This window comes from Macrosteles quadrilineatus, unplaced genomic scaffold (assembly GCF_028750875.1).
Source record: "Macrosteles quadrilineatus isolate MER2022 unplaced genomic scaffold, UCM_ALF_1.0 Scaffold_4__1_contigs__length_99947679, whole genome shotgun sequence".
Taxonomy (NCBI): Eukaryota; Metazoa; Arthropoda; class Insecta; order Hemiptera; family Cicadellidae; genus Macrosteles; species Macrosteles quadrilineatus.
This window is the reverse complement of record NW_026542597.1, coordinates 54,410,799-54,435,884: the sequence shown is the minus strand read 5'-3', so window position 1 is coordinate 54,435,884 and position 25,086 is coordinate 54,410,799. Positions and strand designations below refer to the sequence as shown.

Sequence of the window (25,086 nt, the reverse complement as noted above, 5' to 3'; positions counted from 1 at the left end):
TCAATTGTGCTGGATTCTTTTACATTTATTTTAGATAATTTGGGTAGTTGTTGTCTATGCCTGTAAGATTGGATAATTGTTGTTTCCAATCCATAACAATATCAAGTCCACGATCATGCTGTGTACATAAGCTAAGGTGAATCCAAAGGTGATGGTAGTATGGAGTTAATTATATGCAAGGACTTGACTTGGCTTTGGACAGAGCCATTTTAAAAGTAAATCGATGAAGAGCAGATAGGTCCTGTTGTGACACTCCGAAAATGTTCTACATATCAAACCAGCCTCCTTTCACAATATTGAAGTAAATTATCACAAAAAAGATGTGTAAACATTTACACATTGTTGTAAACCTTACACTTGAAACTTATAGATACTTTTTTGTTGACTAAAATACAGTATTAGAATAAAAAATCATCTAAAATTATTAAAATGTGTTAAAAAAAACCTTAATGATATCATTGATCGACCATATTTTTAGGCTGATTACTAATAAAATAACCCAGATAAAAAAAAAATAAATATAATATTAGCTTATATTAAAATATAACACTATGTAAAAATATACCCCAAAAAAATAAAACTATATTATAAGTGAATCTTTACTTGATTGAATGCATCCAATGACTTCCCCTTTAGCAAAAAATATCTTTGAACCTTTCCTTTAAATATTTTTGTTCGTTTTTCCTTTGTGCCCTTTTAACCTTTTTATCTTCTGCCTTGCTTTAGCTTCGCTTAAAACAATAGAAATAATTTATTTTATAAGTAGTCCTTAGTACACAAGAACATATTTACAAACGGTTTTTGGTCGTTCTTTTGCTTTCGTATATACATTTATACTACTGCTAAAATTAATATCTGTGTAATTCTATTCGCGGGCGTTATTTTACCTTGGGTTCTTATTGAGGCTCTGGTTGAGGGTTTCTGATATTTCACTATTTAAGCATTGATTATATTTTAATGGAAATACTCTGTTCATTTAGGTGAATATCAGATTACAGATCCAAAAACATGTTTTTTAACATAAGATCAATTATAGTTATCATTGGCTGTATGGCCTATCAATTAATAGCTATGTCTAAGGAACATGTCGGCTTTAGTCACTAACAAGACTACAAGATCGTGCCACTCATCCTTCACTCATATTTGGGTTAAAATACGCACATAATGGCGTCCCCATGTTATATATCATTGATTGATTGATTGATTTTCTTACCTTCAGAGAAAATAATATTGTTTCGTGAATAAGCATATTTGAATTCAAATTATGAATTGAATAAAGTAGTTGTATACGTTGCATTTATATTTGTCTTATTAGCAATTAATATGTACCATTCATAACTTAATGAACGCGTTAAAGGGAAAGTATAGGCCTATGTGGACAATATTGTAAGGTACATGGTTATGTATATTATTAGACGAACAGTTATGATTCTGGATGGCTTTGTGCTCGAATGAAGTGGTTTCTGGCCGTGGACTGTGAGAAAAGCACTCAATGTAACCAGGCTCTGATCAATAAGGGGCGGTAACTCAGGTGATGCGAGGTCTACCTTTGGCTCACTGCTGCTCTAATGAGATTTTACATTCTACAACATTACAATCCGATAAAGCTTGTGTACGCAAAGTTTGATGACAACATTTCTTACTTGTAGTCGTCTCATCACTTGTTCTTTTACTTAAACTAGCAAAGTAGTTGCTCTATAATAAACGGACAAAATATTAATAGAATAAACGATTGTATATTTATAAAAATTTGGATGAGTTGGGTTAGAGATGTTACTTTGCAATTTTATTAAGATAAATTCCGATTCATCAATAATTTTACTAATAATTGTTAATTGGGGTTAGTAAGAAAGAAATGTATTAATTATATTTTTTAATTCGCAGATTTTAATCTTTTTAAGTTAAAAAAATTCATCCAAAACCATATGCAAGTAAGGAGTTTGAGATTGTTAATTTATTTACTTACTTGCTGATGGGGTGTCACAAATCTCAATACATTTTTTGCCTCGTAGTTTAGCCTTCTCCACTCTTTTCTATCGTCCGCCATCCCGATTTCTCCTTCGTTGGTAGGCCTTTCGTTGGGTAGGCCTAAATTAAGATGGTATGACCAAGTCACGAAGGATGTGATCCAATGCGGGGTAGGAATCCGGATAATGGAGGATAGAGAAGAGTGGAGGAGGCTAACCTAGGAGGAAAAGATTCGACTGAGATTTGTGATGCCCCATCAGTAAGTAAGTAAATTAACACTCTCAAACTACATACTTGCCTATATGGTTATGGATGAGTTGTTGATATTTTGGGTTCTATAGGAATACTAAGTTGAACACTAAATATGATTTCAATATTTCTGGATATTTAGCCATTAGCTTTAAGAATTTAAGTTACAATGTTAGAATATTGTAGATGATAATTAACTAGATATACTGGTCGTAAATATATTTTTTATTTTATTTTCAATAAATTATACTAGCTGAAGAACTAGACAAATTTAGACATTGACAAAGCTGTAGAATTTCATTCATTCAACACTCATCTTTCAAATATATTCAAAATAAACAAACATTTGACGAAAGAAATATCCTCAGTTTATTGAAGAATTAAAATAATCCAAATATTAAAGTACACCGCTACAGCTTAGCAATGGCTTATAGTAAAGCCTTTAATGCGACGTTCAAACTATTCAAATCAATTATTTTAAAAGGAAGGCGTTGTTGAGCCAGCCAGAAACCCCAGCATTGATATTTGTATACAAGAGAGACAAACTCACCATAACCACATTTGTCAGATCAATAGAGGCGGTTGATATTAATTTGCTTGGTTCGTTGTGTTCGAATTACAAAGGCATGTATTTGTTGAATTGACATACTCACTCTTTAAATTGAAAACGTATTTTTAGTTTATTAGTTTTTATCCGCATTTTTTACGGTAATATATTTTACGCCACATTAAAACTGTTTTAACGAGCTTCCCGCTCAAAGATATAGTCCAGAAAACAGCTGTTTTCCGCCAGCTTCATCAAATGGGGTTTTATTACGTACTACCTTTGACGTCACTCGTCCAAAATTTGTTTTCCAAACTAGTATGGTAATCCCGCACTCGACTTCGTCTCGAACGGGAACGGCCACACTTGTCCAGAAAACACCTATTTTCAGGACGAATAACGTTATTTACTATTATAAAACGAACAGTCTATCATAATTTTTTTTATTGCATATGCCTATTATGAGGCACGGAATCATCCAATTGTCGTTGGTCATCTAGTTTTAGATTGATAATCTGTTTACATATACGTGAAGTATGGCTTGGAAAATAACGGTATTAACAGATCATAAAACGATGAAAAGTCATAAGAATATAAAAGTAATAACCTAGATTTACAGATTTGATGGTCCATACTTTTGGCATCATGCAAGAAAATAAAATGTTTTAATTTTTCTAGATGAAATACGACCTGTTACATCAACTAAAGGTTGACTCTAAAACGGCAACCATTAATGGTTTTGTGTAAAACACGCCGTTGCATCGGATGAGTGAAATTTAAAATAAAGTTCAAAATGTTTTTCTATAATAGCTACTACGTTCTAAGGATTTAATTTAAATATCCATTCACCTAATGTCTTCCAGTTCAATGACTTTAAAAGGTTGAAGCTAAAAGTTTGTACAATATGATGATTACGAGTGTTTTCTTGATTTAAAAAATATTGATCGAATTTATTGCAGGATATTTTCCTTTGTAAATTATGTTATTTACTTATTCCTGATCACTACGAGTATCTACTATGTTTCACAACATTGAAATGTGATTTTAAATACATATTTTATATTCTCTTTTACCATGGGATACCCCATGAAAATAATCATAAAAGAAATATTGCAACCTCAAATATAACTCAATAAAAGACACATGGTTGTAGTAGATATTATGGTTCGTATGGTTTTCTAGCTGCATCTGTTGTTACAATACTTCCTGTTCCTCCTATTTTAATTTTGGACCCAAACAAAATAGAGCCAGCGAACCTTTTTCTAGTAATAACCTGTTTTTTACCGGTTTGTGGCAAGTTCATATACTAATGGCTGACAGAAGACAAACATAAAACCCCTCTAGTAAATTCCAAAAGGAAAACTCTTCGCAAATACCATATATTTTACGATATATTACAGCACAGTTTGCTAACAATAAACCACCTAATGTAGCAATTTACCCACCAATAAAGAAGCAATATAGCTATGAGCCTCAGAGGGTGGACATTGAGACTGACTGTACCTACGTGAGTAGACTTGGAGATAAACTTTTCTCTCTGGCTGTCTTTTGTTAACAAGACCTGATGCTGAGTAAATGGTGAGATACTCTGCCAAGAGAAGGGTGAACATGAACATTCAGCTGTGTACAACTATTTTGTAACCATTTGTTTGTATGAAACAATTATGAAATATATTACGTTTGTTATAACAATTTTTTTTACAAGGGATAAATTGTTATCTTAAAGGCGAATGCAAGGTTGAAAGACCGGCAATCTCTTAGGAAAATAAAAATAAATAACTCTATTTAAGTAATACGAATAATGAGCACTTTGTTCATAATGCAAACTAATTCGTTGCTTATGATCATCTTTATCGATTACCATATTAAATCCAAGTCACTAATTGTACAACAAACTAATTGTGCCAGTTAAATGTAAAACTTTGAATAATATTATTGTATATCTGTTAGTTTTTTTGTTTTTTTTTTGCAACAGTATTCTATTTCTAATTTTGATATTGAAAGTGTGGTTAGCTTTGTGCAATAATATAGTAGGTTGACAGATCAAATATTATGAAATATATATAAGGAAATACCAGTTATTACTAGAGACAGTACAATGTTGCCAAATCGTCGGGAGGATTAAGGGAACGCGAGGGAAATGTGGAAAAATAGATAAAAGACTGACTGACACACAACATTGCATGATAGGATGGCGAGCATCTAGGTCAACTCATAAAGGGCAACTTAAGGTCAAATACTTTGATTGTGACTACGTAATGGGATGTTTATCAAACTTAGAGTAATAACTGAACTTAGTTTTGCACGATGCTTGGATGATTTATGAGGTCAGATGCATCCCTTTAGCTTAGACAATGCTTATTCAAGCACTAATAAAGTTTTAAAGGACATTTTATGGTACATCGCTTTAAAAGTCGTTTAAAAATAAAAGAAAAACAAAAGTTCGTTTACTATTTTGTTTGAAGGGTCTGTTTGCAAAAAACCCCGAGTTAGATTTCAAACGTAATAGCTAAATAAGCACTTATTTTAATTCTCAAAACCTTTTTTACTCAATAATTGGCAAAAAATGAGAAAGATTTAAACTAAACTTGACGAAGGGTGAATTGTTATCTTAAAGGCAAATGCAAGGTTAAAAGAGTCCGCCAACCTCTTAGAAAAATAAATATAAATAACTGTATTTAAGTAATAATAATAATGAGCACTTTGTTCATAATGCAAACTAATTCGTTGCTTCGTACTTTTTAAGTGTTAATAGTGTTAATATTACGCAGTAAATGTTTAAAATGTCGTATGACTTGTATATCATAGTGTTTTTTTTCTATAGCTGATTAAACTAAATAATCACTCAAACATATGTATAAGTGATAAGGCTTAAGTTTGGATTATTTAATACACTCGTCACATTTAGGGGAAGCAGAACTCAACTTAATGGTGAGCGAGAAAGCATGATATCATTAACATTAGTAAAAACTAATTATTGGAAGAAGAAAAAAGAATAGACGTAATTCGAAATTATATAGACTACTTTTCACAATGAGATAGTAGAAGCTTACAAAGGCTGATTTTCTAATGCTGAGTTACAAGTATTCGCCTTTATATCATAATGTTTCTGGTTCGATCAGAAAGCTGTAGATTCGTAGCATACAATTTACAACGTTTGAAATGTTTTGGGACGAATGGAAAACAAATAGAACACCTATTGCATGTGTTCTTATATTCCATTTTATATAGTTCCAATTGCTACAAATATATTGTTTTTTCTTTCTCGTAAAAGCTGTTAAATTATTGAGGGATTCAAGTTGTCAGTTTTACTAAGTACGAATTTCAAATATAATACAAAACACAGTACACAAAACATAATGTGAAATTTGCGAATTTTAGATGGTCACGTGACATTTCTTTACAAAATGCAGCATCTTTTTACATTTAAGTTGGTATTGCATCATTGTAAGCTATATATCGTGTGTATATAACGTTTAGTGTATAAATATAGTACTTGGAATACGTAATTCAAATTTTCTTTTAAAAATGTATTTCTAAGGCTTTCCAAACGCTTTTCCTCTAATCTCCTTGCATGGATTATTTCCCTTAATATAGAGCATCAACGTTTCTTTTAACTTCTTTCGTCTTAAAACCCCAAGATAAATGAGGGTTTACTCTCATGAAACTAAAACTTCACAGGGATAGATTAGCTTCGATTAAACATCTAATAGTTAAAAAGAGAATCGACCCAGGCATTCTAATCATAACAATAAAATTGAAATCACGTAGATTGAAAAAATAAACCGTGTACTTTGATGTAATTAGGGTCACCATATTACATGAACACGTAGATTCGCAGCTCGATTTGAATTCGCATTATCTCTGACGGTGTCCCGCTGATTTAAGGTTAATGGTTTAGCTGGCTAACGAACTGTTAGGCCAGTTTAAAACCAATTACAGCGCTGCATTTTAATTGGATTTTATTGTATCTGTGTCGAAAATAGTTTTTTTTTGTCTGGTTTAAAGTTAATTTTAGGTGATTGGTGAGTTGACATTGACTAGCAGATTTTACGTACACTTCGATTACTGATAGTAAACATTATGTATTCACAACGTTAACGGACCAACGTTACTGTAATTAACGACACGAGTACAAAATTTAAGGTACAAGCCTTGGTGAGTGCCTTAAAAAAGTTTTACTCGTGTTGTTAACACTATTTACGTGAATTGCGTACTCTACTTTACCTTCGACCGGGTTTTAATTATAACTAATAATCGCTACTCAAAACTTCTAAGAGAGACTATGTTTTCGTTTAAAGCCTCTCATTGCCACTGATATTGATGCAGCGACTCATTGTACCAATCACTAATTGCACCAGTCTTTAACAATTAAATTCGTAAACAGTTCATTATTATAAAGTTCCTAGCATCACAATTTTAGTTCATTTCTCTCAATCCTTGAACCTCATTGGTCCGTTATCTGTGGTGCTAAGTAAAAATATGCTGTTATGTAAGTAAACAATCTTGTTATGTAAGTAAACAACGCTGTTATGTGAAACTTTTTGAATTCTAAGAACTCAACTGAAACTGCTACTTTAAAAAAGACCGTAGGAAAAAAACATTTAACAAAAATATTGAAAATTACACAACTGCGAAGCTGGGAGCAACCAGAACCAGCTACATATCTGTAAAACACGAGATCAGTAAGTTAAAATCATAATAGCACTACAATTAAAACAACTTATTAACACAATATTTTAGTAATACTATAGTAGAAGGACACATATGCATAAGTAATTTAGTGTGAAAATATTAATGTAGGTATACAAGTCAAAATGTTATAAATGAGATCCAGAAACGTCGTGAAAATTTTGTTTTTACTGTTCGTGATAGAAAATGTGCGCAATATTCTGTTAAATAAAATGGTTTATATTGTTGCACAAATTAAGTTAAGACTTAATAATATGGAGTAATTGAGAAATTTTTCGTCTTTCAGCATCCATCGCTACTTCTAAAAGATATGAAATTGCCAAGGTGTCGTCATAATGTACAGTAACTGAGTTGTGTTATTGCTTTCTTCATACGAAACAGTTGTTTTTATATGTAGGAAAACGTATTTACTATGGAAAAGATTATTACTAAGAAAGATTGTTTAGTTGCCAAAACTTTTAAACCTGAAAATCTACATCACAATACATTTCATCAAATAGATTTTGATCTTGTCAGGCAAATCAAAACAAACCCCTTTTTTTGCTAACAAGCTACACATAGAAGTATTGTTCTTTTGTTTTCTTATTGCTAACATCTACTAAATTTTTCTCAATATTAAAAATTTAATATAAAACCAATACGGATAGTAACAGTTTAATGTACTGTTAAAGTATTAACTTAGAAAATAGTATATTAGTATACCATATATTATGAACGTTAGTATTGGGCAGTTAAAATATAAATGAATGAGTACAATGACATCATTCAATACGTAATTTACTGTAAATTATACAACGTAGTATTAAAATTGTATACGCCTTTCTTTGTTGCAAGGCACAAAATAATATATCATACTTATCATATCCATCAAAAGAATCGTTTGAATGCTTTTGAGTTAGAACGTTAATAAAGTTATACCATCCTTCAAGAGTTTGGTGATGTGACGCACTTGGCAGAGGATAAACTATTCAGTATTCTTCGCGCAGAACCTGATACTCCATTCTATTCAAGGTTTATGATGTAAGCACGTCAAACTCCCAAGATGCATTTCGCTTGGCAAAACAATACTAAACTGACTTGTCAAACTTGAGCATGTTTCTGACACATCTTTCTTCACTGCAATACATGAGAAATGTCTTCAGAAAGGTGATTTCTCGTTGATATCGATATTGATATTTTTAACTTTGATGTATATAAATCAATATTTCTAAACGAAGTTTGAGAAGAATCGTTTGAATAAGTGTTTAAGACAACTTTAACTTGATTTTCTGTATTTTATGTTATGTTAGAATTGTTTGGGAGAGAGAGGAAGAATATGAAATAGTCAAATACTATTTCGTATAATTTTTATTATGTTGGTTCTTTCTAAATAAACATACCTACCAGGAGTGTTTTTTACTTTAGGATACAAAAATGACTTATAAATTATCAAATATTTAACATATCACTAGACAAAAATGGATGAATTTTCTTTTTAAAACTGTCACACGTAATCTTATAAATAATTTAAAAATGTAATCACAATCGTCCTAACTTTGCCTCAAACCTGTCTTTAAACAAATGCTCATATTTCATTACCTCAATACCACTTTCGGTGTGGTTTGATTATGAAATAAAAAAGAAAACGAGAAAGTATACAAAAAGGTATTTATTTTGTTGAATTCTCGACATCAAAAATATTTTATACAAAGCTAATAAACTTCAACATGACCACCATTTGTTTCTCTAAAGACGTTCAGACGATGATCAATTTCAGCCCACATTTTGTGCAGCATTTCTCTTGTTACAATGGAGACAGCATCTCTAATTCTTTCTCTCGGATGGGCCGAATTAGATTTTTTTTATAAACTATGTTTTTAATGACATATCCCCAAAGAAAAAATCCCATGGAGTCAGGCCCGGGCTTTTTTGAGGCAATGCCATAGGGCCACATATATTCAATTCACCTGTTTGGGAACAACTGTTTGGGAACCTATTTAAGACAGATAGAACATTGGTTTTATAATGTGGAGGGGTTCCATGCTGCTTAAAACGAAGACTGTTTGCGTTTTTCATTCTATCAAGATTAGGAAATCAACAGTTTCCCAACATGTACAAATAAACATACCCATTGATGTTTTTTTCTGAATGAAGAAAAACTGTCCCTTCTTTTCTGGACAAGCCACACCAAAAGTTCATTTTAGGCGAATAAAAATATTCTCTTTCCTTTTCAAACATTTCATGAGCATTCTGAGATCCCCAAGTTCTAACGTTGTGACTACTGACACAACCTTTGATGTGAAACGTAGATTCGTCGGCAAAAAAAAAATTTCACTAAAAATTAATTCGCTTTCCGCTATTTTGCTCAAAATAAACCTAGCAAATCCTGCTCTTTTAATCAAATCCGTTGGTTAGATTTTTTTGAATGAATTTAATTTTATACGCATGAGGATGGAGTCCTTTATGTTAAACTTTGGGAAGTGTACTGACAGGAATTTCTAATTTTCAGACTACGGCTAGGGAGGGATTTTCACGAGATGGTCTTATGTTTCCAACTCCCTGGCTCAAGACCAACAAGACTGGTGGTGTACCAGGCCTACTTTGTTTTTAACTGACCCAGTATTTATGAACTACTTAATTACTCCAATACAATTGTCCAATACAACGACGAATGTTATTTTCTTGAGATGGAGCTTTGTTAAATGTTCTTCAAAATTCCCGTTGTACCGGAGTCAAACAGAAAGTAAGTCTGTAAACAAATACAAATTGAAGTTTATTAAAAAGAAGAGTTTTCGATTAGCACAACAATCGACAAAGCTGTTTAAACAAGGCTGTTTGAGCTACCGGACGCAGGGGTACCAATATTGAATATTTAATTCGTCAGACAATTAAACCCCCTCCACCATTATTTTATGACACCACTGTATTTAAACCGTATGTTGACAAGCTTAAGATATGTACATGTATTAATATTAACATGGTTCAAAGCATGTGAGATCGTTTATCATTCAAATAAAGCTAAAAACTTCAGTATACTTATCCCAACGTTCTTACTGTACGAAATACAGTACATACTTACAGTACAGTAAACGAAATATTACTAACAAAATACAGCGGCTTTAGACACCAAACGTAGTGTAAAATGTTTCTGATGTACCAACGATATTACTGGTGATATATTTTACAACTAAAGATCCAGCAAGTCCCCTTCCACGCTCAATGTCTCACTGAGAGACACTGTCTCGACTTCAATTTAAAAGTTTACTCTGACGTGGTCGATATCATTACAGTATGCCCCTTGCCAACCTGAAGTTTTACTGAAGTTATTGATTGGTTTGTATTTATGAGTATTACTCCATTGAACATTTCTGTGATATCTGCTGATATTTCGAGAACTGTCCAAATACTGGCCTTGACTATGTCGACTTTTTATAAAGCGGCATCGTTAAAAGTCAATTCACACATCAGTGCAGTCACAGTTCAGTGTCAGTTGCAAATGCAATTCCTTAGTCAACTGCCTATCAGTTGGCCTTCCGTCACTTATATGCAGTGATGTTAGAGTCAAAAGTGTGTGTTCTAGAGTGTGATATTCTATCAATCTTTCACCTACGATCTTGATAATTGTTTCAAACAGTACATATAAACACAATTATATAAATAACACGAACACTATTTATAAAATGTGAAACACATACTTCACACGACCTTCAGCATATGTCACGCGTCCGAACAATAAAAAAATATCGGTGGGGAGAAATCTGAAATTGACTGACGGACGCCCCAGAACTACTGACGGAGTGCGCCATATGAGTGTAGATAGCGGAATTGAAAATCTATTAAGAAAAAATCTTTGCTGTGACTTGAATTATGTAACTGAACTGTGATGAGGCGGGACTGAATCGACCATTGAGAAAAAATGGCATCGTGGTGCAGAATTGATTCCACTTGGAATCAAAGTATAGGAACTTTTGAAGGCAAGCACTATAACCGGTCGGCTACCTAAAAACTTTTAATGGTGACACTACTTCACCTTTACGATGAAAGTTTAACTGTGACATTAGGTCAATATGACTACGTTTACCGTTTATCTTTCATTGTGTGGCTTGTCACTACTTTTGTGAAAGGTTACTACCGTGACATTGTCAACAACAGCATTATGTCACTCACCCCAACAGTAGAAGTCCAGTCAGGCTTGTTATTGAAAATAGAGTGTCACTACAGAATTAGAAGTTTATTGCGACATTGTGTTCGATATTACCATAATGTCGCAATATGTAATTTACTGTGAATCATACCAACGTTGTGGATACCTTTCTTTTGCCACGTAGAGTAAAAGAGTAAGCATACTACCATACGTATTTATATAAAAAGATCCGTTTGAATACTTGAGAGTGAGTTTGGTGAAACATGTGACAAACTTGGGCATCGGATAAACTATTCACTACTGCTATATAGCTGGTCCCAGCAATGGGACTGTGGATCCCTTATTGTGTTACACTTTGACACTTGTCACTACTGTGATGACAAATTTACAATGAAACCATCACCATTGCAGTTTTATAACTGTAAGCATTTTGTTGTAAAACATAATTTGTCTTTGTTTCTATTGTTGTTAATTTACGTTTACATTGCGGTCACTATCGTCACGTGGAGCTCCTTTATTGTGTGTCACACAATACCACCATTGACTTTATACCACTTTGTCACTTCAAAATAGCAGGTTTACTCAGACATTGTATTTGATACCACAATTTATTGTGTGTTATCGTGTCTTGGCGTAAATTATAGTCAAACGCTGACATCGACTAAAAACTAAAACTCTGACAAGGACTGTAAACCGATATCAAAATTCCACTAGTTCCAGTTGTAAAGTCATGGCTCATCATATTATATACTTCATGCCATATAGTCAAAGGTATGGCACATTGTCACTTAGTCTCTATTTGAGTGAAAGGTTTAGTCTGACAATGTGTTTAATACCAGCTTGCCTCAGTTGTTTGCCTGTGTGTCATCCTATTACCTACTTGAGTGATTAGATTGCGTTGTTAATTACGTATATGCTTGTCCTCCCTTCTCTGCACGAGAACTCTAATTGTAAGTGTTATCCCTTATTATTAATGTAGTATTTGAAGACATTACATTATTTATATAGATTAAAATGTGTATTATACTTGCCTTGAGTCAGAAAAACATGATTATAGAAAATGTATAAGTTGTTTTTTGTTTAAACTCAAAAACATTGGAATGCTTACATTGGAACTAAGTTTAAATGATTGGAAGATGTTAGCTTACCGTTTTATTATCAGAAAGGAATACGATACCTGTAATATTATAACACTATTGAATAAATCACTGTATTAAAGATGAATACTGTTACAACCCTTAAATAATGTATTGTGCTGTTGAGAGTTTACATTAATTTTGTTATCTGAGCTTTTACAATGTGAAAAAATCTTAATACTTTAATTCAATGACATTCGAAATCAACGTGACAAAATTTAATTGAAAGCAAACTATGGAATTGATACTACTTGCATTACTTGTTATCACCCATTCTCTTTACCTGAACCAAAGATTTGTTAATATTACCACGTACATGTTATGTAATGTATCACCATCATATAGTATCTGTCACTATATATAGAATCTGGTGATAATATGTTGTACCATAGTTTATCTATTGCATTTTGTCACGTTGATTTTGAATGCCATTAAATTAAACTATTAAGTTTTCAGAATGTAAAAACTCAGATAACAAAAATAATTTAAACTTTCTGTCTGCAATTGAATTCTACTAAAAATAGTCCATAAAATTGAGCTTAATTGTGTTTTTTTTTTACCAGCGGAATATATTATTTAAGAAATATAATAAACGCGCGGTTTAGTGTGGTAGTTTTAAAATTAACATAACAATATATCGAACAATTTAATCTATTCAAGCTTAAAAAGATATTGGCCAAAATAAAAAAACGTTATGTATAATCTATCAGGTCTAACTGTGCACAAGGAACACTTTTATACACTTGTATTTTGATGGATAAGCTGAAGATAATTTTAAAGTATTTTTATATCCTGTTTGTTTACGCGTTTGTTGTTTATTGTTTCTTCAAGTTTTAAAGTTTTTTTTTTTTACTTTAATTATCCATATTGCTCCTTCTCCAAGCATCATCCTTCTTTGTGCTCATCATAAGCACAAAGTAATAAACAAACAAATTGTGAATCTAGCCCGAAATAAGAAGATTTAATGGCGGTCCATTTAAACATTACTATTGTGAGACACTTCATCAAACTTCATGTCTTACAATGAGATGAGTGTACTTGCAGTATCCAAAGTCAATGATTACGTACCTGTCAGTTGAGTATCCAGTAAGAGGTGACACTCGCGACAACCCAACTCCGCCAAAGACTCGCGCGGACTAACATGAAGGAACCTCCGTACCACGAGCATCCCTCACGCACGCGCACACACATTCACACGCGCCGCACTTTACATACCACCCCAGTCAGTGCAACACCTTGCTTCTTGTGGCGTTGGTGAAACATATAATCTGATATGCAAAGAAACATTTAAGTCGTGATAGCTGAGTAGTTGTAGTTGTTTGAGTCTCAGGTTAGATTCCGAATCAGGTGTAATTTCTCATTTTTCTATGATAAATGATGTACCTAACGAAAGAATGGCATTAGATAGTAACACGGATTCAGACTGTTTACTTATGAGATTATAAAAATGCCAATGACTTAGACAACACAATTAGAAATACAGGCTAATAGAACCTGGGAGCACCACTTTGAAGTCCAGTATGGTTCCGTTTGTTGATGGTACCGTAGCTGATCTTGATTATACGATAATTAATAGAGTAAAACAAATAATGCATCTCGTTCAGTCTGAATCTTTCTGAAGTTCCTATCTGTGTTTTAATATGCCTAGTCACGTCTATCCTCAATACAAGCAGACGTATTGTAGCCTATTTTATAAGTGGATGCCAATCAATATTATTTAATAATTATTTTAAATTTGGTACCTATGCTTTTATAGATGACGTAGTAATTATACATTTAAAAAAAGAGCGCATTACTTGTGCAAAGCACGAACATTTTCTAATTATCTACATGAAATACATCACAATCATGTTCTTATACATATTTAACCACCGTCATGGACCAATTTCTTTGTTGACATTTGAAAATGACATTTATTATCAAAACAACTACGATATTACAGTAGCAAACACAAAGCTGAAATGGGAAATTAAAATGTCTACTTTGTAAGCGCTCGGGAGAATGGCAAAGCTCTGACAAAGCGATGAGAGAGGCGTACATAGAGATAATGAGTTCACCAAGAGGAGACGTTTTTGTTCAAAATTACTCCCATACATGATAAATGTTTGCATTCGCACTCAACGTAACTCTACACTTTATTACGACGTTCATCATTCTTCAGTTTCGTTTGGAAATTTAGCTAGTTAGCCTTTTGAAACCCATCGTTATTAGGAAAATCATTTTCGAAACAAATTATTAATTAGAGGGTGGCCTTGGGTAAAATGTCTTAAAAATTCTACAACTTGTTGCGATTTTTAATGCGTTTTTCATACGAGTGCTCTAAATTTATTGTGTTATCTTTTACCATCTCCCCTTATGAATCACAAAGAAAGTGGCCTATTGTTTTCGTAAAAATGTTTGGAATTGAGTTTTGGGTGGAATTATTCGTTGTGAGTCACTCAGGACCAAAAGAAATGCTTTTCGAAGTGATGGCTGTGTGTGGATGTGTACAGCGATACAGACAACAGATTTAGTACTATCACCAGGATTTTCTTTAAGGTTTGATTTTTAAATTGTGATCTTCTCCCATAAAGAAAACCCATAAGCTACTTCCTCTGCACCTAAGCAGATTATCCACTATTATTTTTATGCTATCAAGTGGGGTATAAATCTTATTACTACTTACTACTAATTTATTACTATTAAATATTATTTTTATTACTACTCATTTTACCTATTTTATGTTTTTCAAGGTTTTGATGGAGGCTGGGAAAGTTGTTGAAGTGTAGGACCATTGGCCTATATTGTGGAGAGGTGTATAGTAAATGGTATGACTTATGTTCTCGAGGCCATGTTTAAAACCCGATCATCTCTGAAAATTTCCGATGCCTTTCAACAATGTTATGAGCTCATGATCCAGCATGGGCATCAGAAAGACCACGACGTTATTGTGAAATATCAACATGGCTCAAATAAAGGCCACGCCCTTTTCGTTATTTTTTCGTTTTTCACTCCCTAGATTTATTTTGTAACGTTCTAATTTAAAGAAACCATTTATGATTTGGTTGCCAAGCCAATGTAGGCCCTCATTTTAGGATTGTGAAATATTTAGCTGGATTTGCAAAACTGTATTTTATGGGTAAAAATCATGCAAAATATTCTAAAATTGGTTAAAAAGTAGTTAATTGAATTATTATTTGTAAAGGTTAAAATTGAAGATATTTAAAGTTTTGTAGAACTATTTTAATTTGTTTTAATCAATAATATAATAGCTTACAACTGATACAAATTAATCACCATTCTAATTTTGTAATCTGCATCTTCGGGAGATCACCGCCTGATTGAAGTGATGGAAATACTGGCTGTAGTTTTCAATACGTCAAGCAAATTAGTTTTTTTTTTACATATTTGCGATACGGAATTAACGATACATTTTGGAAATGTATTTGAAATGTTGGCCAGCATTTTCGTATGTTGACGTAATCATCTCCCAAAGATAAAATGTGACACTCTAATTTGGCCCCGGGAACCTACAAACAAAACACTCTATTTTTTTATTTGAATTTTAACTGTAACCATACAGTGGGATGGATAAAAAAATTATCAACAAATCAACAAAGAGATTTTCTGGTAGAGAACACAGGTCAAATTGCTGACATTCATAAAGTAAAACTATAATTGAGTTGATAAAAACTTAAGTTATTATAAACGAATTTTGAATAACTTCATCTGTAGTTATCCGAATAGAAGGATTCAGGCTATTTAACTTTTAATGTGAACCGATTTGTAACAAAAAATCCTCCCAAAGAACAGTTATTAAAACTTTTCTCATATTGTCGTGAGACTTGTCTTATATAACTTATATTGCAAATAAACAAAAAAGTTGTATGTGTTTGGTATTATTTTACTCGTGAAACAAACTCACACTATTTGTAGAAATTTAAACGTTTCTTAATACTTTTTACCTTTATTATTGCAAATTTACAGTTGTTCCGTGTGTAATTTTTATTCGCCCCTTATTATATTATATTATTATATTAGAAAACTGTTGTATTTTGTGCCGAATGTTCAACGTTTGCATCATAAACTAAGTTACCCACTGTACTTCTAGAATTGAGTTACACAGCTTTAGTCCTGCCGAATAAAAATAAAATTGCACCCTGCCGAAACTTAAATGATTATACATTTTAATTCTTCAGTAGATTGATAAAGATTTATACGTGAGGATGCTTAATCATAGACTAACCATCACAAGTAGACTTGCCATCCCATTGTAACATTTGAAGCTTGTTGTGTCTAGTTCGTTTTGGCAACATTGGGCGCTATTGTCAACAAAATTTTGTTTATATTATTTAGGGTTAATTTTACGATTTCCGCTTTACTGTTTGGTATATACCTAGGTAACGAATTACTGCTTATTAGATTATTATATTTGGTTAAACAAGGTGTTAAATAATTAAAACGCAAAAAAGTTTTGATTAAAAAACGTGATCCCAGTGGCATCGGACGGAATTAACAAAAAGGTTTTGTTCAGCTGACGAAAAGGATGACAAATCTACTAAGGGAGTATGTTTAATCTATGGTTTAACCACGAAAAATGCTAAAAACACATTCAAAGGTTGAATTAATGTGAAGGGAAAACTCAGGGTTTTATTTTACCTGAAATAACAGAGAGTGGGATTAACACCAGTGATGTGCAACATTTTTACGGTAACGTACGTTCTTTGTGATTTACAATAGCACTTCGCTTCTGCCATTGATGCGCTGGCCTGATGTATTTATTTCCCTATTCTTTACACTCAACCTAATGAAACGTTTTTACTCTTGACCGACTTCAACGATTTATAGGAGTTTAAAAACAATACCGTTCTTTTGTGAAAATAATGTGTATTTGTAGTTTAAAATCTACGTATAGAAAAACCCGTTGATATTATTTTAAGATGTCAGACTAACATTAATAGAACCAAAGTCATTTTTAAAGTATTGGAATTCTTTATAATTGACATAAAAATACAACGTAGTCTTTAGATTTTCAGTACATGTCGGCAGTTTCATGGTGTGGCTTGTTTCTGCAAAATGTTATTTCGACAGCTAAATCCACGTGACTAACTTCGTTGAGGGTTAACACATTTAACACATGCATTATACTCACGATATATACTATTTAAAATGCAATAATTTTGATGAGGTGGGCCTTTTCTAGGGGGGGGGAATGTCTATGACCATGAGCAAATGCTAAAAATCATGTTCAGAAACAGTTTGAAATAGATTAGCAAATTGTATTGCAGTAATTTGCAACGTTTGCACTGCCAAAAACTTTTATAAGTACAGTTCACCTTCGTACTGTACCGGCTCACTCCTTGCTTTGCTGGATACGTTCCACGCACAGATCTGCAGTCTATGTGGACAGGCAAATGCAAGGTGAAAAGAGACCGACAACCTCTTTTTGAAAAAAAAAATTGAAAAATAATTAACGATAGGTCTTAAGATATATAAACTATCATGTATTTCCTTTAAGCGAGTTTCTTTTATAGGGAATAAGCTATTACCGTAGGTCTCATTGTAAGACCTAGACCCAGGACCGTTTTTCTTTTTCGTTTGGAGGTCTCCAGAGGCCAAAAACACCATCCGTTCGAATTCATATATGTCCGTTAGCGCAATAGCTCGAGCACAAATGATCCGGTTTTGATTTGGTACAACCCTTAAACCTGCGTGTATTCGAACGAGTTCACGCGAACCAGCATGATCGAACTTTTACGGAACAGGGGGTGAAAATTGGTTTTCCCCATTTCTGACTCTAAAGACATACGATTAATTTGACATACGAATTCACTATGCACTTCCATCGTTTGGTGAATGTCTTACTCTTGACTTGTAGAGTTCTTCTTACAAGGTTGCAAAACCGAGCCCTAAGGTTTGTCTTCAATCTGAGGAAGTTTGGTCATAAAATCTGCCTATCGCAAACAGGCTAAGGTGCTCTCTTTGAAAAAACAATGTTTTCTACAAAATGTTTTGATTGTTCATAAGACACTGTCTTCAAATTTGCCTCCCTATTTGAAAAGGAAACTTGTGCCTCGAACATCAGTTAGGAAACGCTGTACTAAAGTCCAGCCATAATTATTTAACAAAACATTTAAATCAAGTAGCACATAGTTCTTAGGTAAGCATGTTTAATATTCAGTTGAATATATTTTTGAGAAATAAATTCAATAGTTATATTTTTGAGGAATATCTTCATTAATGCCAAAGTACTGTATAACCAAAGATATTGCCCAATAGCAATTTGTAATTTTTTAATTGGCTTATACCACAAAATCTGACAAGACAGTCAGATTTTGTACAATATGTAGCCTAGTGTACAATATACTTACATGAAACAAATTGCAAGGGTTATTGAACCATTCACGTCGATAATAACGCGTCTTATCTTATACTCTTCCAAACCTTTTTAAATTCTCTTGGAATAAGTATTTTGATATTAGGATTAATACAAAAAAGCTTTTTTATTGATTCAAATTAAATTAATATGACACATTTCTTTTAGATAGACATGCTGGTTTAATAAACATAATCATAGCATAGATTTTAATCAAATATATTACAGTTAATATTGGCTTATTTATAAGACACATGCACAGTATTTTTGAAATAAACGCTATATGTTACGGATATGTTTTTTCTTAAAATAAGCTAGAATAGCTTATCCGACTCATGCGTCAAACAACAAACAAAAATGCCAAAACTGTAATAATCTTTCATTAAAACTTTTCTCATTTTGCTGTCAGACACGTCGACCTCACAGGCATACTTTCAGCTTTAGTCAGTTTGACATACAGTTCTAATATTTGTAACTGTTTTGTAATTTTTAATATGACTAAAAAGATAACTTATGCTTAGCATTTTGTATTTTAACGTTGTAAAATAAGTGTATCTACTCCACTCTGAACAGGTTTATAGTGCTTTGCACGGTTTTAGCAGATTCATAGCTATCTTATGCACTTGAATAGTAATAACCACTACGTAGGAAAATTATAAGAAAATTAACAACTGCATTATATTTAAGAATATTTTCTTACGGCCTTGAAATTTTTAGGGACTTTGTAAGAAAACTGCTGCATACCCAATCTTGCTACTATCCTGCATCAATCTTTTATTAGTTGGCATCAGTAAATTATGGTCCATTGGCAAAATGGTATAGTTCCAGAATCGATTGGACTTCCAATCTAAAAATGAGGCTACAAGGTTCTTGGTTGTACTTATTTGATCAATAATGGGTTTAAGAAAAATAAAAATAAACTTCTGTTACTTTTTTTGCCTGATTGCATTTTTATATAGTGGTCTGTATTTGAAATATAATTCCCTTTTAATCAATCCCAACGTTTTCATTTCGAGAGGTTAGTAAAGGAATAAGACTCAAAGAACTACCTTTAAGAAACTCAAAGATGGTCTCTCTTAAGAGGCAGTTCTTACTCTCTTATTATTTTATTCCACGTGTATCTAGATGACGCACCCCATAAACATTCAACTACATTTTCACAATCTTAATCCGTTACCTCATGATATACTAGTAAAGTTAGCGATGGGCCGGTCCCCGGTACATCTCAACATGAAAGAGTAGATGTAAAAAATAAATGTATCTTAAGATAAAAACAACAGTATTACATGATGTTGTACTATGTGTCTTTAAATTACATTCTATAACCTAAGCATACACTCTCTAACATTTTGATATTTGCAGAGACCTTAGGAACGCCGTAACAAGATCAAGGGTGTTTTCTTTGCGAAAGGATGTCACATTTTTGGGTTTTCCACCTTTCCTTTTTACTCTACAAACCCTATTTTTATATAACCTTAACAAATAGTATATGTTCTATCAATTCTTAGCTGTTGAATATTAATTCTAAGCTCATAGACATTTGTATTTAGTGAAATTAATGAAAAAAGTGGCACTTTTTAAACATGAGAAAAACTTAAAATGAAATAATTTGTTTACGAATGCACATCATATTGTATGTACAATTTTTGGAATGTAAAAACTAAAAAATATTGTGCTAAACATATTTTGTACTTACAACATTGAGGGTAGGATGTTTAAAGTGATGATAAATAATGTCATAAAAATTTAGCAAACGAAAATTACTCTCCATTAACACAAATCAAAGATCAATGAAAATACTAATGATTGTTAATGCATAAAAATATACTCTTTAACTTCTATACCAATGTTTTTTAGCTTCGAATACGGAATCTAAAAATTATTTCTACTCAAAACAACAAATTCAGCTCAAATATATCACATTAAACGTAAACCAAAACTAAATATCAAACTATATTATAATAAAACTGCTAGATAGCTGATAATTCGCACCCAACCATAAGTTGATATGCCTGAATTTTTGGTCAAAATTAAATTTGTATTCAATATAAAGGTTTATTTAAATCTTCCAGAAACTCAATAACTTTCAATTTACCTAGTAATTAAAAATATAGTTACAACTGAAAAAGAAATGGATAAACTTTAGATCTAATTAATTTAAATAAACTTTTATTTCGTTTTTCATGTATAACATGTATAAGTGTACACTAATTGCTATTAGTGCAATTAATATAAGAATTTATTGGAACATGTAAACATTTTATTTAGTCTTTTTAAATCTGTTGACCAGTATTGATTTAAAGAAAATGTTTATAAATATCAAACTCTTACGTATAGGCCTACTTTGGATTGGAATCGAAATTTGATTGTTTCTATGCGTAAACGTAAGCAAACATTGGAAGCTTTCATGTGATTCCTAGAGCTCCTTTTTTGAACCATTAAAACTATTCTAATTTATTATCTTTCCAAAAGTTCAATAACATTAGTCATTTATTTTATTTTATTTTATTTTATTTACATTCTATTAGTTATATTATATTAGTGTTATTTAGTTAGCTATATTCTATTAGTTCTATTATATTAGTTCATTCAATTTTTAATGTTATAAATAATATTTATCTCAAATGCTTTGTATGTAAAGATCCAAATACGTCCCAAAACAGGTATATTAAAATATTATACAGCTTAAAACAACGTCCTAATTAATATTCAAAGTTGTATTCACAATTTCACAATGTGGAATAAAATGTTAACTTCGTTCCAAATGAGACAATAAGACTCCCAGTAAAGACTCGTTTGTCATTAGGATAATGCGGAACTAAGTTGAAAATTATCTCTTGAATAGCGTGAAATTTCTTTTATCTCCTGAAGGTTCTTTTTTAAACAATATCGTTAAAAATTCAAATAAATTTTATAAATGTTTACTTTTTACAGTTATTTACTTCAAAATCTGACAGAGCCTAAAGACGGGTTTTATGAATTTATTTTAATATGAAAATGTTTTGTAAATTAATTAGTTTTAACTTGGTGCGTTTGAAAATGGAATTTTTAACATGGATACAAATAGCACAAAAAACTAACACACCTATGAAAGACAATATTTTTTTCAGATTTTCTCCCAAACAAGTTAACCAAAGTTATTCTGCATTAATAATATAAATAAATTTCTAAACGAAACCATAAATATTTAGATGATTACAGCATTTACAAAAATGTCATTAAATAGTAATATAATATTCAGTTACCAAATGATCGTACAAAAGACTGGGTTAACCAATGTTTATTTAAACACTTTACCATAATGACGTTTAAAAGATTCTTATACGAAATGGCCTTAATATCAAGCCATTGTCTGGGGCATTGATTAAATTATAAAGTCTGTATACCAAGACGAAATTTCCTCTGAGCAGATTACTAAAGCACTATGTGTACTTCGTCCCTTTGTTTGGTTGTCAATTGTATCCAAACTATAATGATATATAGACTACAATACTAGCATGTTCTCAGACATATCAGCCAATTACATTGTTACTTAACTATTATACAATTTTAATGCATTTCATTAATTTTGAATTGACTGGTAAAAAATGTATTCGTTACGTGAACAAAAATCTTTAGAAAATATGTTCAATTTAATCAATACAGATGTATACATAAAACATATTTCCGAATAATTAAACCTAGGGGTTTAAAATCAACGAATTGTATAAGTTTAAACTGAATTCTTGTTGATTCTTTTTCACATTAAATAAATAATTTTCATGACCTCTAAATACATAACTTAAGATAATTTCTTAAATATTTTGAATTTTGCTACGCAACGTAATGAAAATCTGCCCCTACCACATTGGCATGTTTTGCCAGCGATAGCAAAATTGACAATAATTGACTGTTACTGAATAGTAATGCTCAAATCTACCTTATCTGACGAGAATAATATTTCCCACATTAACAGTGGTAAAAAAAATATAGAAATGCATTTGAAGAAAAATATTACATGTTTTATAAAAGAAATAAGTGTCACAGTGCTTATAAACTATTTGAATTCACAGTTCCGATGTTAATAGGTGAAACAGTAAGTTGCAGCTGATAGGGAGGTAGATGTTGTTACTGCAAAAAAGTAACAGTCGAGATAAGTAGTGTTGTCTTCTAAACGGTTATGTTTGATGGTTTATGGACATAATAGTACAATTTGTATAGCACAATAGAACCTATTGTCATAACATAACCGTTTAGAAGACAGCATAACCAACGTTGTGTAATGTTGTCTTCTAAACGGTTATGTTTTATGGTTTATGGACGTGATATAGTACTATTTGTATAGAATATTACAACCTATACAGCTTAACACATAACTAACGTTGTGTAATGTTGTCTTTCACCAACAAAGTATTTTACTACTTTCGTTTTATATTTATAATCAATCAATATTTAAATTAATCACAAACCCAACAAAACTTTAATGTATTTTCTACAACGACAATTTTTTTCAATTTTAATGTGCAGTACGTAAACTTACACGATAAAAAAATCGTTTTTAATGTTGATGAAAATGTATTTATTGTAATATCCGGTACACAGAGCAATAGAATGTAACACCAAGTCCGTAACAGTAATTGCATTGCCAGGGACACACTCAGCAACGTCAGCCATCCGGTTCATTTGTAAGTAGCATCTACATAGGCATTGCATTCCAGCATTGTGTTACGTGGAGTATGTGAATGTGTAGCAAGATAATGTTTGCTTACGACATTTTGTAACCAACAAAACGCCAAAACACTCAAATACATTTAGCCTTTGCCTTAAATATTTTCCTTCTTAACACTTTTTTTGCATTTTCCCCTTTTCATGTAATTTTAAACAACATTTCAGTTTAGTTGAAAAAAGTTATCTTTCCATACTACATTCCTTACTTCCTTTATGTAGGTTCTCTTTTACATAACCTCTGTAAAACGATCATTATAATAAATTATTTACATTCATTTCAAATCTTAGTAAAAATTATATTGTTATCACCTTATTTTACGGCATCAAACACTGTTAAATGATGTAGTCAAAGTGAGATAAGGGATAATATACATAAATATTATCGATAAAACTATTTATAAAGTATAAAGTTAATTATGGAAAATCTAAAAATTACGTTCCATGGTAGTCTCTAAACAGAAGATTCACTTCCTGTCTTTGAATTTGGTTTCGCAAATGTTTATTCTCATCTTGAAAGTAGAAGCTCGTCTAATAACGAAACACACTGCTTCAATACTAAATTTAATAGCTTAAAATAAGGAAATTCGGTTAATGAATTATTAACTCAGAATATAGGACAAGTACTTGTTTATAAGCTTTCTAAGGACTTATGAAATTGTGCTTAAATTTCGCTGGTGTCTTATTGCAATGGAATTCATATCATTAGATAAAGTATTTACTACTACTGTATCACCAACTCTTATTTTATGGTAATTCTTATCTACAATATACTTAATATTACTGTTACCTCTGCACACCAGCCTCTAAGTTTAAAGAGGACGTGTACGATACATGTAAGAACTTTGACTAATAATACAACTCCAGTATTATTAGTCATTAGTATTAGTATTATTATTAGTGCTCAATGGTTATACAAATGTGGCTGCTTTCTGCCGATCATCAATGCAGAGAGGTGGTGTCGGTATTTTTGTAAGTAATTTTTTAAGGAGCACAAAAGTAGGTGTGTCTGAGTTTTGTGTGGAAGGTGAGTGCGAATTAGCTGCTTCAAAACTGTATTTAGAAAATGAAATCATACTCGTCATTGCTGTATATAGACCCCCGACTAATAAACACGATTTATTTTTTGAGAACATGACTGGATGCCTTGATAAGCTTGTAAATTTCAACCAAAAAATCTTTGTTGTTGGTGATTTAAATATTGATCTGTCTAAAACTTCCTTCGTAGCAGATAAGCTGACAACCATTATGAGATCTTTTGGACTCAGAAACACGATAAGTTCATATACAAGGGAGTTCAAATGTTCTAGATCCT

General features: G+C 31.8%; 1 protein-coding gene across 1 annotated transcript in view; it reads right to left on the bottom strand.

The window, feature by feature from the left end:
- The window catches only part of LOC128992752 (uncharacterized), a 30,355-nt gene extending 16,514 nt beyond the window's left edge, over window positions 1-13,841 (bottom strand). Inside the window, exon 1 of the mRNA XM_054416483.1 lies at window positions 13,781-13,841. The gene's annotated coding sequence lies outside the window, so the exon portion shown is untranslated. The remainder of the gene's footprint in view (window positions 1-13,780) is intronic.
- Between the last annotated feature and the right edge of the window lie 11,245 nt (window positions 13,842-25,086).